At 43.3% G+C, this 14,583-nt stretch overlaps 1 pseudogene; it reads left to right on the top strand.

Annotated features, from left to right (window-relative positions):
* The first annotated feature begins 10,747 nt into the window (after positions 1-10,747).
* LOC118721952 lies at positions 10,748-12,253 on the top strand (annotated as a pseudogene).
* The last annotated feature ends 2,330 nt before the right edge of the window (positions 12,254-14,583 follow it).

The raw sequence follows: 14,583 nt of genomic DNA, 5'->3' as shown, positions 1-14,583 counted from the left end.
ACACAGGAATAATTCTTTGCTGTGCTGGGGTGCGGGACACAGGGACGTGGTCGGAGGGATAGGGACAGCTGGCTGGCAGCCATTGCTGTTTGCCATGCCCTAGCCTGGTGACACCCTGAGACTTCACCCCACACAATCTACAAACCCACCCAAGCTCCAAGCAGCAGCTTTTGCATATGAATGGCCTTCCCTATCGCAGCTTAACCTAGCAAACTTGCGACCCGGCTCAGACAGCTCCAAAACTTCCAAACCCTAAGAAAAGAGGAGAAAACTGTAGTTCTCACTTTAGCTCCTGCTGGGTGGCCTCAGACAGTAGTTGACCTGCACCCCATTGGAGATCTAGAAGCCAGTGTACCTAGTTGTCAGTGTGATACACCAGATTTCAACTCCTCACATCCATAAGTGACACATTCAAGAGGAAGGCTCAGTGAGCACCAAAGCCCCACTGAAACAAGTCCTGCACCATAAGCACGTCTCCACAGCACTGCAGTTCTTCCATTATAAACACAGCGGGTCCTCACAGCCAATTGACCTGGAGATCAATTCCTCCCAGTGTACCAACAGCAATCAAGGCTTAACTATACCAAGACTTTACATTCAGCCCACAAAGGGATGTACCAAGAGCATCTACCTCAGGTGATTGGGGAGGCCGAGCTACTGGCCCCTATAGGTCACCTACCACACAAAACCACTCCATCAACACAGGAAAGCAGCCAAAATGCTGAGACACAGAAACATGTCACAAATGAAAGAAATGGAGGAAAGCAAACTACTGAGCAACAGAGTTTAAAACCACACTTATAAGGTTAATCAAGAATCTTCTAAAAACCACTGAGTAACTTGATGATACCTCTGAGGAGCTTAGTGAGACATTCAAGGACCTTAATGAGAATGAGCAAAAAATGAAAAAGGACCAGTCAGGAATTAAGCATAGACTGTCTAAAATAAAGAATATACAGGAACTCAACTGTAGATCAACATACCCCAAGAATAAAACCAAAGATTTGAATTATGAGGAAATAAAAAACACCCAACCAGAAAAAAAAAGAATTGAAAAATATGAAGATAGTGTAAGGAGCCTCTGGGACAACTTGAAGAGTACCAACATCCAGATTTTTGGGGTGCCAGAAGGAGAGAGAGAGCAAAATATTGAAAAGCTATTAGAAGAAATAATGACAGAAAACTTTCCCTACCTGTTGAAAGAAATAGACTTACAAGTTCAGAAAGTACACAGAACCCCAAACAAGAGGAATCCAAGGAGGACCACACCAAGACACATTATAAGTAAAATGCCAAGGGGGAAAAAAAAAGAGAGAGAGAAACTTAAAAGCAGCAAGGGAGTACTCATACAATTGTCAGCTGATTTCTCAACAGAAACTATGCAGGCCAGAAGGAAGTGGCAAGAAATATTCAAAGTGATGAACAGCAAGAACCAAAACCAATATTACTCTACCCAGCAAAGCTATCATTCAGAATTGAAGATCAGATAGAGAGATTAACAGACAAGAAAAAGCTAAAGGAGTTCATCACTACCAAACCAGGATTACATGAAGTGCTAAAGGGTATTCTTTAAGAAGAGAAAGAAGAATAAAAAGGTAAAGATAAAAATTATGAACAACAAAATGACATCAAATACATACCTACCAACAAGTGAATCTAAAAATTAAATGAATAAAAATCTGAAGGACAGAATGGACTGGGGAATATAATAGGATCAGGGACTTGAAAGGGAGTGGACTGACAATTCTCAGGGGGAAGGGAGTGTGAGGGGTGCGGGAAGAGATTGGATGAAGACAGTAGCAGCGGTTAAGGGAATGGAGTAGGGTGGAGAATCAGGCAGAGGGGAGCTATGGGGGGGAGGAACACCTGTAATAATCTGAACGATAAATATTCATTAAAAAAGACGATGATGTGGAACTAAATTATTTATGAGTTGTTTATCAGCTTTATAACTCAATCAATAATTTTATAAATTGAAATATACTGCAGTGACTTTCCAAAAGCATCAGAGACTAGAGTAGCAGGCATCATCATAATCATAATCATATCACCTAACACCCAGAAAGCATTTATTCAAGCCTTCTCTCTGCCAGGCTCTGTACTAAATGTTCAGAATAAAACAATTGATAAAGAATTTATATCCTTCACTCATAGGGATGGTAGTCTAATTTAATTAGGGAAATATTCCATACTAGAGGCCCGTTGCATGCAATAGGCCTTGAAGGAAGTTCCTCTTCCTTTCCTTGGCTTCCAGCATAGTTTTCCTCCAGCACCCAGGACCCAGGCCTTAGCTCCAGCCAGAGTTTGCCTTCTTCCTCTTTACTGTAGACTCAGGCCGGAGTCTGCCATCTTCATATTTGCTGCAGACTCCGGAGTCTGCAGCCTTGTCTTTGCTGTGGCTCTCGGCTCCTGTAGATCCCTTTGCCCCACCCTTCCTCTCATAGCAGGTGTCCTGCCTCACCTGACCACTCTGAGCCTGGTGGCTGGGATCATTTGCCTTCTAATTTGCATGCTCACTCTTTTTTGGCTGTGGGCATAGCAGAGGTATAGTCAATTTACATGTTTTTCTATTATTAAGTAAGATACATGCAAAGTAACAATACAAAGTGCTATGCTAATTGCCAACAACAATAATAATAATTCATCATTTCAATAGCAGCTAAAATCTATTGAGAGCTTACTATCTGTCAGGCATTATTCTAAAAGTTTCACATATATTAAGTTAAATGAAGCCTTACAGCAAACCTATGAGAAAAATACTATTTTAAGAGCTCTAAGAAATAGGTACTAGTTTTACTATGTCTACTCATAGATAGTAAGGGCTACTAGAATGCAAAAGAAGAACTCACTGAGGACTGAGTATAAGAAGTCTTGAAAAAACAATACAGGAACTGAGATTCAAGTGAAGAATGAGATTTAAACAATTGTAAAAGCTCAGGTGTATATTGGTGCATGAGAGTTAATATCCTAAACTTAATAATATGATGATGCCAATTACAAATGCGTTCCAGGTATGTTAACTTTATTAGATAAAGTCAAAATATCCCATTGCACCTGATATATAGGTATTTTCCTGGAAAATTCTTTCCTTTCCATCTCAGTCAGCAAGGAAAATTACAAGCAGTTTCAATACATGGTAGAAACAATACTATAACTTTACTATCACACCCCAGGTTGGTATAAGTTCTCCTGATCTCCATCATAACATAGTCCAGAGATCCCTTAATATCATGCTGCTCCACTATATGATAACATATGGCTAATGAGATGAAGGTAGCAAGAACCCTATATGCCACCATAAGATATATATATATTAATATATATATATATATATATATATATATATATATATATATATATATATATTATCAGAAGGTAGAAGATAAATTCTGCAAAAGTTAAGGGGCTTACCACATTGATGGTATTTTTAAAAGGTTCAGTGATCTGGATATCCTTTCTAAAGTATGAGACATGTTGTTATGCTTTATACTGCCCACTGTGATGAAAGAGACACAATACTTGGCAGGTCTCTTTGGATTTCAAAGGCAAGTGAATAAATTCTACATTGTGGGATGCTCTTGTAATACATTTACCAGGTAACCCATATGACTACTATCTGCCTTAGATTTGGACAATGGGGAGCCTGGAAAGGAGACTGGATGGAGGGAGGGTTGTGAAGTGAGGTTATTTATTCCCCTAGCTTACTTTCTGCTAGGTTGACTTGTTCTGAGTGTGCCTCAAGACAAAGATAACTGGACCCTCATATCAGCCTTCTTTACACGAGTCTCCCCTTCTGGATGCCTGGAACAGCTCCTGCTTCTTGCCCCTTCAACTTAAAGATAATAACAATTCCTTTTGTTGTCACTATGCTACTCTTCATGGATACCTTATACCCACACTTTCATAAATAGTCCATTTATAAATAGACCTTCTTCAAATTATCCGAATCTGAATGTCCCATATATTTCCTATTAACATACACTGATTAATACAACTGGGAAGTGTGTTTTACATTTGTGTTATATAGTCGAGGTGTCATGGTTAAGAACTTGGGTTCTAGAGTCAGACTAATCAATTTTTAAATCACAGGTCTCTTATTTACTAACCTGTGCAACTTTTGGACAGTTGTTGTTTTTTTTTATCATTGAACCTTAGTTCTATCTACAAAATGGAAATAATACTAGTATTTACCTCACAGAGTTGTTATGAGTAAATAAAACAATATATGTAAAGACCCTGGCACAGTGCCCAACATGACATACATATTCAATAATATGAGCTATTCGCATTCTTTTTATTGCTCACAGCATTCTCATAGAAGGGGAGTATAGTTTCAAAATTCATTAATTAGGGTCCTATTTACAGTTTTATTGTTAACTATAATTACTTGTTTGAAATAGTCTCCTGATTTCATTAAAGTAATTATTACCTGTCAGTAAATGATAGGTTTAAATTTCTGCACATATGCTAGAATTTTATGCATCTTGCACTTCACAGCAGGAACCCAGTCTTAGACAACACTTTCTTGCTCTGACATCTGCACTCAATGCATAGGGTTTTACTTATGCAAAGACATAATTATTCTTCAAAATAAAAGTGTAAACAGGATTGTATATCTCATATTTATTAATTTGTTCCCTTACTGTGAATATTCTACAGACATTAACATTATTGGGTTGTCAGCAATACAGCAAATCATCAAGTGTTGGTGCAAAATAAGGAACTGGAACTCTAAGGAACTGAAGTGGGACTGAGGGTGAAGAGCTTAGCAGAAGAGCTTGTCTGCCCTGGGAAATTACCTAAAAGTATGAGTTCAGGATAAAGTTTGGAGTCAGAAATTAAGGGCTCAGGTCTTAAATGCCTTAGCAAGATCAATCAAGGAGGAGTCAGGGAATATATTCACTACTTAAGAAGTACCCATTTAATGCTATGTGCAACAATTCATAACAGGTAGTGAGTTAAGCAGGGACATTGGATAAAGAAAATAAAGCCTAGACAGGGTTAAAGCAAGCATCTTGAACCAAGACATTTATAGTAATGGGCAAGAGTTCAAGTGTCCAAACAAACAATTGGGGCAGGCAACATGGAGGGCTAACAGCACAATGGCCTAAGTAACTGAAATCAAGTTCTCCTTTCTAGTCAGGGAGCTTCTGCTATGCTTTCTGACCTGCGAATGGCCACCCTCAAGTGCACAAATGAAAGGATCTTACCAGTTTCAGGGAATTGAGGGAAGAATAAAGTTAAAAAGAGAGAGGTAAATAAATCCTAGTATACATGCATAAAATGTACAAGTATAAAAAATTCATGTTGTAAGTCTTCAGTCCTGTCCATGAGCCCAACAGTTTTGTTGCCTGTCTGTTTTCATTTCCCATGTTTCATTATTCATAGACTGGAATACTTTAAGTCTGATAAAAATCAGATGGCTTCCTCATCACCAATAAAGGGAAATACATGCAGTGGGTTTATGAGACTGCAAAGGGAAATACTAGACACCACGTCTATAAAACTTGGGTCAGATTCCATTCAAGATAGAGGAAAACAGACATAGGCTATGGGTGAGAGAAAACTGCAACAAAAAACAACTGAGCCCTATCCAGTTTAGATCAGTGGATAGAGTGTTGGCCTGAGGACTGAAGGGTCCCAGGTTTGATTCCTGTTAAGGGCACATGTCTGGGTTGCCAACTCGGTCCCCAGTAGGTTGGCGTGCAGGATACAGCCGATCAATGATTCTCTCTCATCATTGATATTCCTCTCTCCCTCTCCATTTCTCTCTGAAATCAATTTTAAAAAAACATATTAAAAAAAAAAGAAAACCAAAAATGAAACAAAAAAAAAGGAGGTGAGCTTTGGGTCAAGTTGTAACCACCCAGGCCAACACTCTATCTCAGGAACCCCTGGGTTATGGGATAAAAAGTGGGACGACATTAAAAGAGGTAGCCAGATCCTAAAACAAGGTTTCAGAATCTGGTACCAAGTGACTTTCTGAAAATTGCTGTACACAAAACTGTGAAATTACTCAACTAAATGTGGATTCTTTTGTCCAAATTACAAAATAATTGTACTTTTTCTTAAAGACAAAGCCTTCTCCAAATATACTTAACTATCATGTGCATCTAAATATTTGACAAAAATAAGCAAAGTACTAAGTAATTTTTGTCTATAAATGATAGCCATGAATTTCACATTGTATATGATTTTCAAAATAAATTTGCCCTTGAATATACAATTCCATCATGTATTGTTGGATAGCCAAGTGCTGAAACATAGGTTGGGTTCTTCCAGAAGCTGACCCTGAGACAAGAATGTGAAATCAGAGCATTTTTTGGGGGGGTGGGAGGGTGATCACATGAAATGCTACTAGGACTACTAGGAAAATAGAGAACAAAAGTAACCAATATAAAGTGTCTACTGAACAGATCACCATTGTGAGTAATTGGGATTCATTCCCACTAGGAACCTTTGTAACACACTTCAGAGTTATCCCAATAAAGATGGATGAAACTGAGGTATTTATTCACCAATTCCCGTTAGTTCTTGGTTGAGGGATGCTTCACTGATTGGGAGAGCTTTGTTAACTCCCCAGAATAGGTCCTGCAAGCTCCATATACCAGAAAAAGTATACAGACAAGTGCTTGGTATTTGCAGTTCAAAGTTGTCAGATGGGTGTACACATAAATATTGAGTGCCCAGAAAATATGAATGGGGCTCAACTTGCAATGTGACTTCAACACATACCCAACTTCTTCCAGCTATCTAAAGAATAAAGGAATAAATAAAATAGCATTGGAAGGCAGACCCAGGCCTCCAGGGGAGGACAGTTGGGGGGACCAGCCCTACAAGACAGGGAAGTTGGGGGTGATTAGGTCTGCAGTGGAGGACAGTTGAGGGGGACCAGGCCTGCAAGACAGGGAAGTTGGGGGTGGAGGACAGTTGAAGGAGATCAGGCCTATATGATTCTTTGATTATATGAAGAAAATATCTAAGGTTTTTACAAACCTATCTAATAAAATAGTAATATGCAAATTGACCATCAGTCCAAAACACAAGATGGCCACCCCCATATGGTCAAAGATGGCTGCCCCCATGTGGACAGAATTGGCCACCACAAGATGTCTGGCAGGGGAGGGCAGTTGTGGGCAATCAGGCTAGCAGTTGAGAGGGACCAGGCCTGTAAGGGAGGGCAGTTGGAAAAAATCAGGCCAGCAAAGGAGGGCAGTTTGGGGAGTCCAGGCCTATAGGGGAGGACAGATTTGGGGGGGGGGGGGACCCAGGCCTGGAGTGAGGACAGTTAGGGGAGACCAGGCTTGCAAGAGAGGGCAGTTGGGGGCAATCAGGCCTGCAGGGGAGGGCAGTTGGAAGGTACCAGGCCTGTAAGGGAGGGCAGTTGGGAGAAATCAGGCCTGAAGGGAAGGGCAGTTAGGATGACTGGGCTGGCAGAGGAGGCTAGTTGGGGGCAACTAGGCCTGCAGAGGAGGACAGTTGGGGGGGACTAGGCCTGAAAGAGAGGGCAGTTGTGGGTGATCAGGCTAGCAGGGGAGGGTAGTTGGGAGGGACCAGGCCTTCAAGAGAAGGCAGTTGGGGGTGATCAGGCCTGCAGGGGAGCACAGGTAGGGGTAACCTGGCCAGCAGAGGAGACCAGGCCAGCAGGGGCACGGGGGCAGGACCCAGGCCTGCAGGGGAAGGCAGTTAGGCGGGACCAGGCCTGCAAGAGAGGGCAGTTGGGGGTTATCATGCCTGCAGTGGAGGACAGTTGGGGGTGATCAGGACTGAAGGGGAGGGCAGTTGGGGGTGATCAAGCCAGCAGGGGAGGATAATTAGGGGCAACCAGACCTGCAGGGGAGGGCAGTTAGGTGTGACCAGGCTGGCAGGGGAGGGCAGTTAGGCATCAATCAGGCTGGCAGGGCAGTAGTTAGGGGATGATCTGGCTGGCAGGAATAAGCAGTTAGGGGCAATCAGGCAGGCAGGCAGGTGAGCTGTTGGGAGCCAGCAGTTCTGTATTGTGAGAGGGGTGTTCCAGGATCATGCCTGAAAGGGGAGTTGGACATCCCTTGAGGAGTTCCAGATTGGAGAGGGTGCAGGCTGGGCTGAGGGACACACACCCCCATGCACGAATTTTGTGCACTGGGCCTCTAGTTATTATATATACAAATGTACATTGCTATTATATGTACTGAATATGTGTATCTCCCCAAAATTATTATATTGAAACCTAACCCACAAGGTGATGGGGCATTTGAGATGTGATTAGGTCATGAATGTGGAACCATCATGAATAGAGTTAATCTATATTTATAAAAGGCTAAGTGTCTATCTGTCTAACTGGTAGCTATATGATTCACACTGACCACCAGGGGGCAGATGCTCAAAGCAGGAGCTGCCCTCATGCACACTGGCCATTTAAAAATAAAGAGCAACAGAGGAACCTGGTGCCAACAAACCAACACTCGTCTTCCCCTAAGTGGGACACAGGCCCCACCACCACCCTGGAGCAACACCCCACCAAATCACAGCCAAGACCCCAAGGTGCAAAATGCAGCCCCCAGCCCATCCCAGAAACGGTGGCTATGGGCTGGTTAATGACGTCACATAGCTACACCCGTCTTTTTCTTCCTAGCAACTAGCCTCCTTGGAGTTTCTTCAGTCCAAGAACTCAACTTGCTTTATAACCAGACACAAACATTTTACAGTTTAACCAAATGTTTGTGAAATGTTTTCTCGTGTCTCATCTCATTTGATTCTCACAGAAGTCCTGGAGTGGGTAGATAGGATACTTGGTAGAATCCTATTTTCTTTACATTAGCAAGACTCCAATAGTGATATTAAAATATTTCTTCTAATTAATTTTTTTCAATGTGCATGAATATGTGCACTAGGACACTAGTACTTATAAAAGAAACCCCAGAATGTTCTCATATCCTTTCCACCATGTAAAGTTACAGCAAGAAAATGGCCATCTATGAAACAGGAAAAGGGTCGCATCAGATATTGAATCTGCCTGTACTTTGTACTTGGACTTCTGAGCCTCCAGAACTGTGAGAAACATTTTTTGTTTAAGTCACTGAGACTATGATATATTTGTTATAGTAGTCTCAAAGGACTAAGACACACATACATACACTAATCACAGAACTTGGAATTAATTAAAATTTTACAAAATCAAGGGCCATGGATGTCTTGTTCACTACTATAACCCCGTATCCACCCTGTGCCAGTACTATGTCCGGCACATAGAAGGCTTTCTGACCAATAGTTGTTGAAGAAATAAAGAAGTTGAAAATCATAATAAAAAAGTATTCATTTCAGTTCATGTTTACAGTTATCTGATTGACTAGTCATCAACAACCTTTTGTGTATTTGAACAGAAGTCTCTTTTCTACCCTGTTTCCCCGAAAATAAGACAGTGTCTTATATTAATTTTTTCTCCCAAAGTTATGCTAAGTCTTATTTTCAGGGGATGTCTTATCTTTCCATACGCTAGGTCTTCTTTTCAGAGGATGTCTTATTTTCGGGGAAACATGGTAGCAGAAGTCAGCTAACATTCTATAGAATCATAATTTTAAGTGAGTGAAAGAGTTCTTCTTTAAGCTAAAAAGTGACTTTTACAATAGTATGATAGACAGGTTCTGAATTAATTTGGGAATAGTTCTTTTCTTTGTATGATAATTAACTCCAGTTGAATCTTTAGTCACAACACAATTTATGTGTATATATCTATGCCAGGTAAAGATACATTTGCATGCATATAAATAAACTGGAGACCATGCAAATGTGTTGATTTTATATCTGTATCAATTGTCTTTTATGGTGCACTCCCAAGTTTTGACAACTGGTTTAGCACAATTTAGCTGCATGTACTTAAAATATTCTTGAATGTGGAGAAGTAACATAATGCCTTTCCACAAGCTGCAGGAAGAAAGTTCACAAGAAAATTAGGGCAATTTTTCATAGCAACTTGAGTATTTACATATAAATAATCCTATTTATGAAGAGAACCAAAAATATCCAATCCAGTTAAGTCCAGAAGCTGCAAACACAACACATCCTGCTAAATTCAAAACAATAGCAGTTGAACAAGCCTGGTCTGTGTTCTAATATTGGGGAAACAATCCAATGGTTCTTTAAAAAAAGGCCTGACTTGCTATCTTCCAGCAAGGAGGAACTGTATGCTGATTACATAAGATGTGGTCCTTATCTCCAAATCCTGGCCATTCTAGTGAACTCACTTATTTTCCTAAGTACTGTCTTGGTCCTGACAGTGAATCAATTAGTCATCAGTGACCAAGTGCCCACTGCAAGCTGAACACTGAACTAAACATTATTGAGGGGAGCCAAAAGAAATAAGTCCCAGTTCCTGCTACTGAAGATTTACAACCTGGCTGCTTATATAGGACACACTTTCTGAAATAATAGCAACCTTAAAAATGTTTACAAAGCCAATTAAGAGTGAGGCTAGTAAGAGTGAAATGAATTGAGGTTGAAATCTGAAAACCCATAAAGTGGGTAGATGGGGAAATAAATACTTGTTTATAAATACTAATACAGGGTCCGTAATGACCGGACCTAGGGTCCGTAATGACCGAACAGATGACTGGTCCATCCCCTCGCCCTCAGGCTCTATTGATCAGGGAATGGCAAATGGGGGAACTGGGTCCCTCAGGCAGACCATTTGGTCCCTTCCCTGGCCCACAGCCTCCCACAGCCTCTCCCTGTGCTTCCTCCAGGTCACTCAAGCTGGCTCCTGCTCCAGATGAAGTGTGATCACTGCACATGGAAAGAATGTAGTAAAAAAAAAATCCAATGACCAAGAGAATGCCACAGTCAATGTCTGGAATCAAGCTCAGGAGAATGGAGAAAAAGGATAACTCCATAAGTTGGTTAATGCCAACAAGATATTTCTGAGTGACTGCCTGGCATGTGACAGCAGTGTGACCACAGAGGAAGGGGTCCAAGTTTCTCAACAGAACACCAAGGACTTCTTCCATGTTCTGAACCTTAATAAGAAATATGATACCTCACAGCACAAGGTGCTAGCAGTGTTCATGTGTCCTTAGTCTCTGCCTTATTCTGCTGCTAAATTCAGCCTCAGTCTCACTGATGCATCCAGAAGGCTCTGTGGCTTTCTCTAAAGACTTGGGGAGCACTGTCTTTGACATGAAGATAGCTGCAGACTTCTCAACCTGGAGAGTGAGAAGGAATTTGTGCATCGATACTGCCAGCACTGTAAGGAAGAGTCCATGCTGACCTCCGCCTACCCCAGCTGGGACCAATATGCAGAGCGTGTGCTGGGTCACCCCATCACCCCCACCTCTGAACAGCCAAGTCTCCCCAGCAGATCATGGGCTCTCTGGTGAAGGAGTACTTCGCCAGATCGGAGAACCTGTTTCCAGACAAGATTTTCCATGTCACTGTGGCCCATGTCATGACAAAAAACTGGAGGCCCTTTGAGAAGATGTTCCCACAACTTTACGTAGTTCCCAGGGTGCTAATTGTGTGTTAACCTCAGGGGAAATTGTCCAGATAATGGAGCAAAGTGACCTCGCCTCGAACGACGTTGCCATCGACACTGTTTGGAGACATGAAGGAGAAGGAGAAGGAGAAGGAGTTGAGTCTCCACAAGGGTGCCAGCTCCGACGGGTACCTGGCACACATCTTCAGGCACATGGCCAAGGAGCTGTCCAACGAGGACATGGGAGTGTGCAACTACCGCACCCTGAGGAACATAGACTTTCAGAGATCACTCTTGAAAGGGATGGAGAGGTTCTTCTATGCTTTTTTAAAAATATTTTTATTGAGTTTTTTACAGAGAGAAAGTGAAAGGGATAGAGAGTTAGAAACATTGATGAGAGAGAAACATTGATCAGCTGCCTCCTGCATGCCCCCCACTGGGGATGTGCCCGCAACCAAGGTACATGCCCTTGACTGGAATCCAACCTGGGACCCTTCAGTCCACAGGCTTCCATTAAGCCAAACTGGATAGGGTGGCTTTGCTATGCTTTGAGGCTGCTTACAGCTTTTGGAAAATCCATAAGTGGTCCTGCAGCTGTAGAGACAAGTTCCCCTACCACTTCATGGAGCTCCTAACCTGCACCGGGGATGCCTAAGAGGCAGGGGTCAGGCCCAGGCAGAGGACGGGCGTGCAGACAGGGCACTGCTGCAGCAGACGGAAGGCATCTACACTGCCATTCCGGTGTCACCCCCGGAGACCAATGCCCATGTACAGGAGCTATACCAGGAGTGGCCAGGTGGTGGTTAGGGGCGACTCACCCCGGGCCTAGGCAGCCCTGCACATCACTTAGCAGGGCCCAGGACAGCCTTCCTGGGACATCAAGTGATAAAGGTCCAGCAGACGCCTGGCCTTCAGGCCACCTGAAGAGGGGTGCCAGAAGCATGAAGGAAAGGCTTAGCATCTCTGTCATCTCTTTGGTTTTCAGAATTCCCTGATCCCCATCTGATAGCTCCTTCCCTCTGAAGGACTCTGCCATCATCACGTGGATACAAATTGAATACTGTATCTTGAGAGGATTGCCCCAATGTACGTATCATTTTATCCTATGATGAAAAATTCACAAAGAACAAAAATAGAGGCAGACTACTGTCCTTTAGGGAAAACAAACAAACAAACAACGACAACAACAAAGAAGTGTCCTGTGAAGAGCTGAGACCTGGTTCTGTTCTGTCCAAGTGCCTCAGAGAGATTAGATGAGGAAATTGCCTGGTTTGGCCCTGACTTTGCCCTGACTTTACCCATGTGTGTCACTCTTGAAGGTGTCTTTGCCACAATGTGAATAAACTTCCACCTTTTGGAATAGAGGCTCATACGAAAGTCTGCATTCCCAACTTTTCTTGAAACAAATCTATGTTCTGCAGCTATGGCCACCATCCTGAGACCAGATCCTACCGCTGGGAATCAGGGGGCACTGGAGTGGAGGCTCCCCCCACCCCAGTCATGCGCTTTTACATTCAGAGAGTGAGCTGAACTCACTTTGGGAAAGGCCTGGCAAGGGTGACAGGTGTCACAGATGGAAGGATGGAGAATGGAGAGACGGACACCCTGCTCGGTCCCTCCCTGGGTGGGGTCAGGCAGATGAAGGCTGGCCAGCCTGCCCCACAATTGGGTGAGATAGCGTCCTCTGTGTCCACCTCTCACCGGTGGGCCCGGCCACTCCCCTCAGCTCCAGGCAGCCCTCTGTGTTCCACAACAGTGCACTCTGCCCTCACATGCTGCTCGCCCTAAGCGAGAAGGAAGAGAGCAGTTGGCCCATAGACAACTACACAGAAAGATAGGGCTCATGGCTAGCGAGTGCAGTGGCAGTGGCAGGAGCCTCCATGGCAGCACTAAGGAGCAATGAGCTGAGTGGTAAGGAGCAGTGAGCAGGTGAGCAGTAAGGAATGAGGGATCTTGGACTGTGAGAGGGATTTCCCCATAGGGAACAGGCCTAAGCCATCAGGCAGACATCCCCTGAGGAGTCCTAGAGTGTAAGAGGGTGCAGGCCAGGCTGAGGGACACCCCCCCCCCCCCCCAGTGCACAAATTTCATGCACTGGGCCTCTAGTATATACACTGAGTGGCCAGATTATTATGATTTCTGAATGCATAATAATCTGGCCACTCAGTGTATATCCTATATAATAAAAGGCTAAAAAGCAAATTGTCCCCTCCACCAGGAGTTCGACCAGCAGGCAGGCCAGCAAACTGCCCATGTCCCCTCCCCCCTTGCCAGGCTGGACAGACCCCACCATGCATCAATTCATGCACCGGGCCTCTAATATATATATACTGAGTAGTCAGATTATTATGCATTCAGAGATCATAATAATCTGGCCACTCAGTGTATATAAAAGTCTAAGTGACCAGCCGACCAGCCAGTAGCTATGGCACCCAATGACTACCTAGGGGCAGATAATATGACCAGTAGCTATGACGTCCACTGACCACCAGGAGATAGACACTCAATGCAAGAGCTGCTGAGCTGTGGTGACTTGGCAGATGCGGTTCTTGGGTGATGCACCTAGAACCAGAGAGCGGGGAGCCTGATTCTGGGGTGTGTCACCCAAAAGCTGCACTCTGGCAATCCAGGACCCTTCAGGGGATGTAGGAGAGCCAGTTTCAGCTTGATTCCCACAGGCCAGGGCCAAGGGACTCCACCAGTGCATGAATCCATGCACTAGGCCTCTAGTATTAAAATAGTTGTAATAGCAAAGGAGTTGTAAATCAGTTGCCTCAAATGGAATCAGTAGGCTATTTGGCCAGCCCAGCATGTTTTACAACTCTGTGTTTGAATGCCTACAGATTTTATCACTGTCCTATTCATATCACCTCTGGTAGTTTCACACATTTAAATTTTCTTACTGGGGTGGGCAGTGATGACATTTGAATTTGCTATCCCTGAATTAGAGGCACACTTTTAAAACTTGCAAAAATGGTTGGGATCTTTCTAATCAAAGTTGTGAGCCATAGACCAGCAGCAACAGCATTACCTGGAAGCTTGTTAGAAATGCAGAATGTCAGGCTCCACCCTAGACCTACTAAATCAGAATCTGAATTTTAACAAGATCTTCATGCCTGGCTGCCATGGCTCAGTGA

This window comes from Pipistrellus kuhlii, unplaced genomic scaffold (genome assembly GCF_014108245.1).
Source record: "Pipistrellus kuhlii isolate mPipKuh1 unplaced genomic scaffold, mPipKuh1.p scaffold_m20_p_19, whole genome shotgun sequence".
NCBI classification, from domain to species: domain Eukaryota; kingdom Metazoa; phylum Chordata; class Mammalia; order Chiroptera; family Vespertilionidae; genus Pipistrellus; species Pipistrellus kuhlii.
Note: the sequence above shows the minus strand (reverse complement) of the source record. Positions and strands in the feature narration are given on the sequence as shown.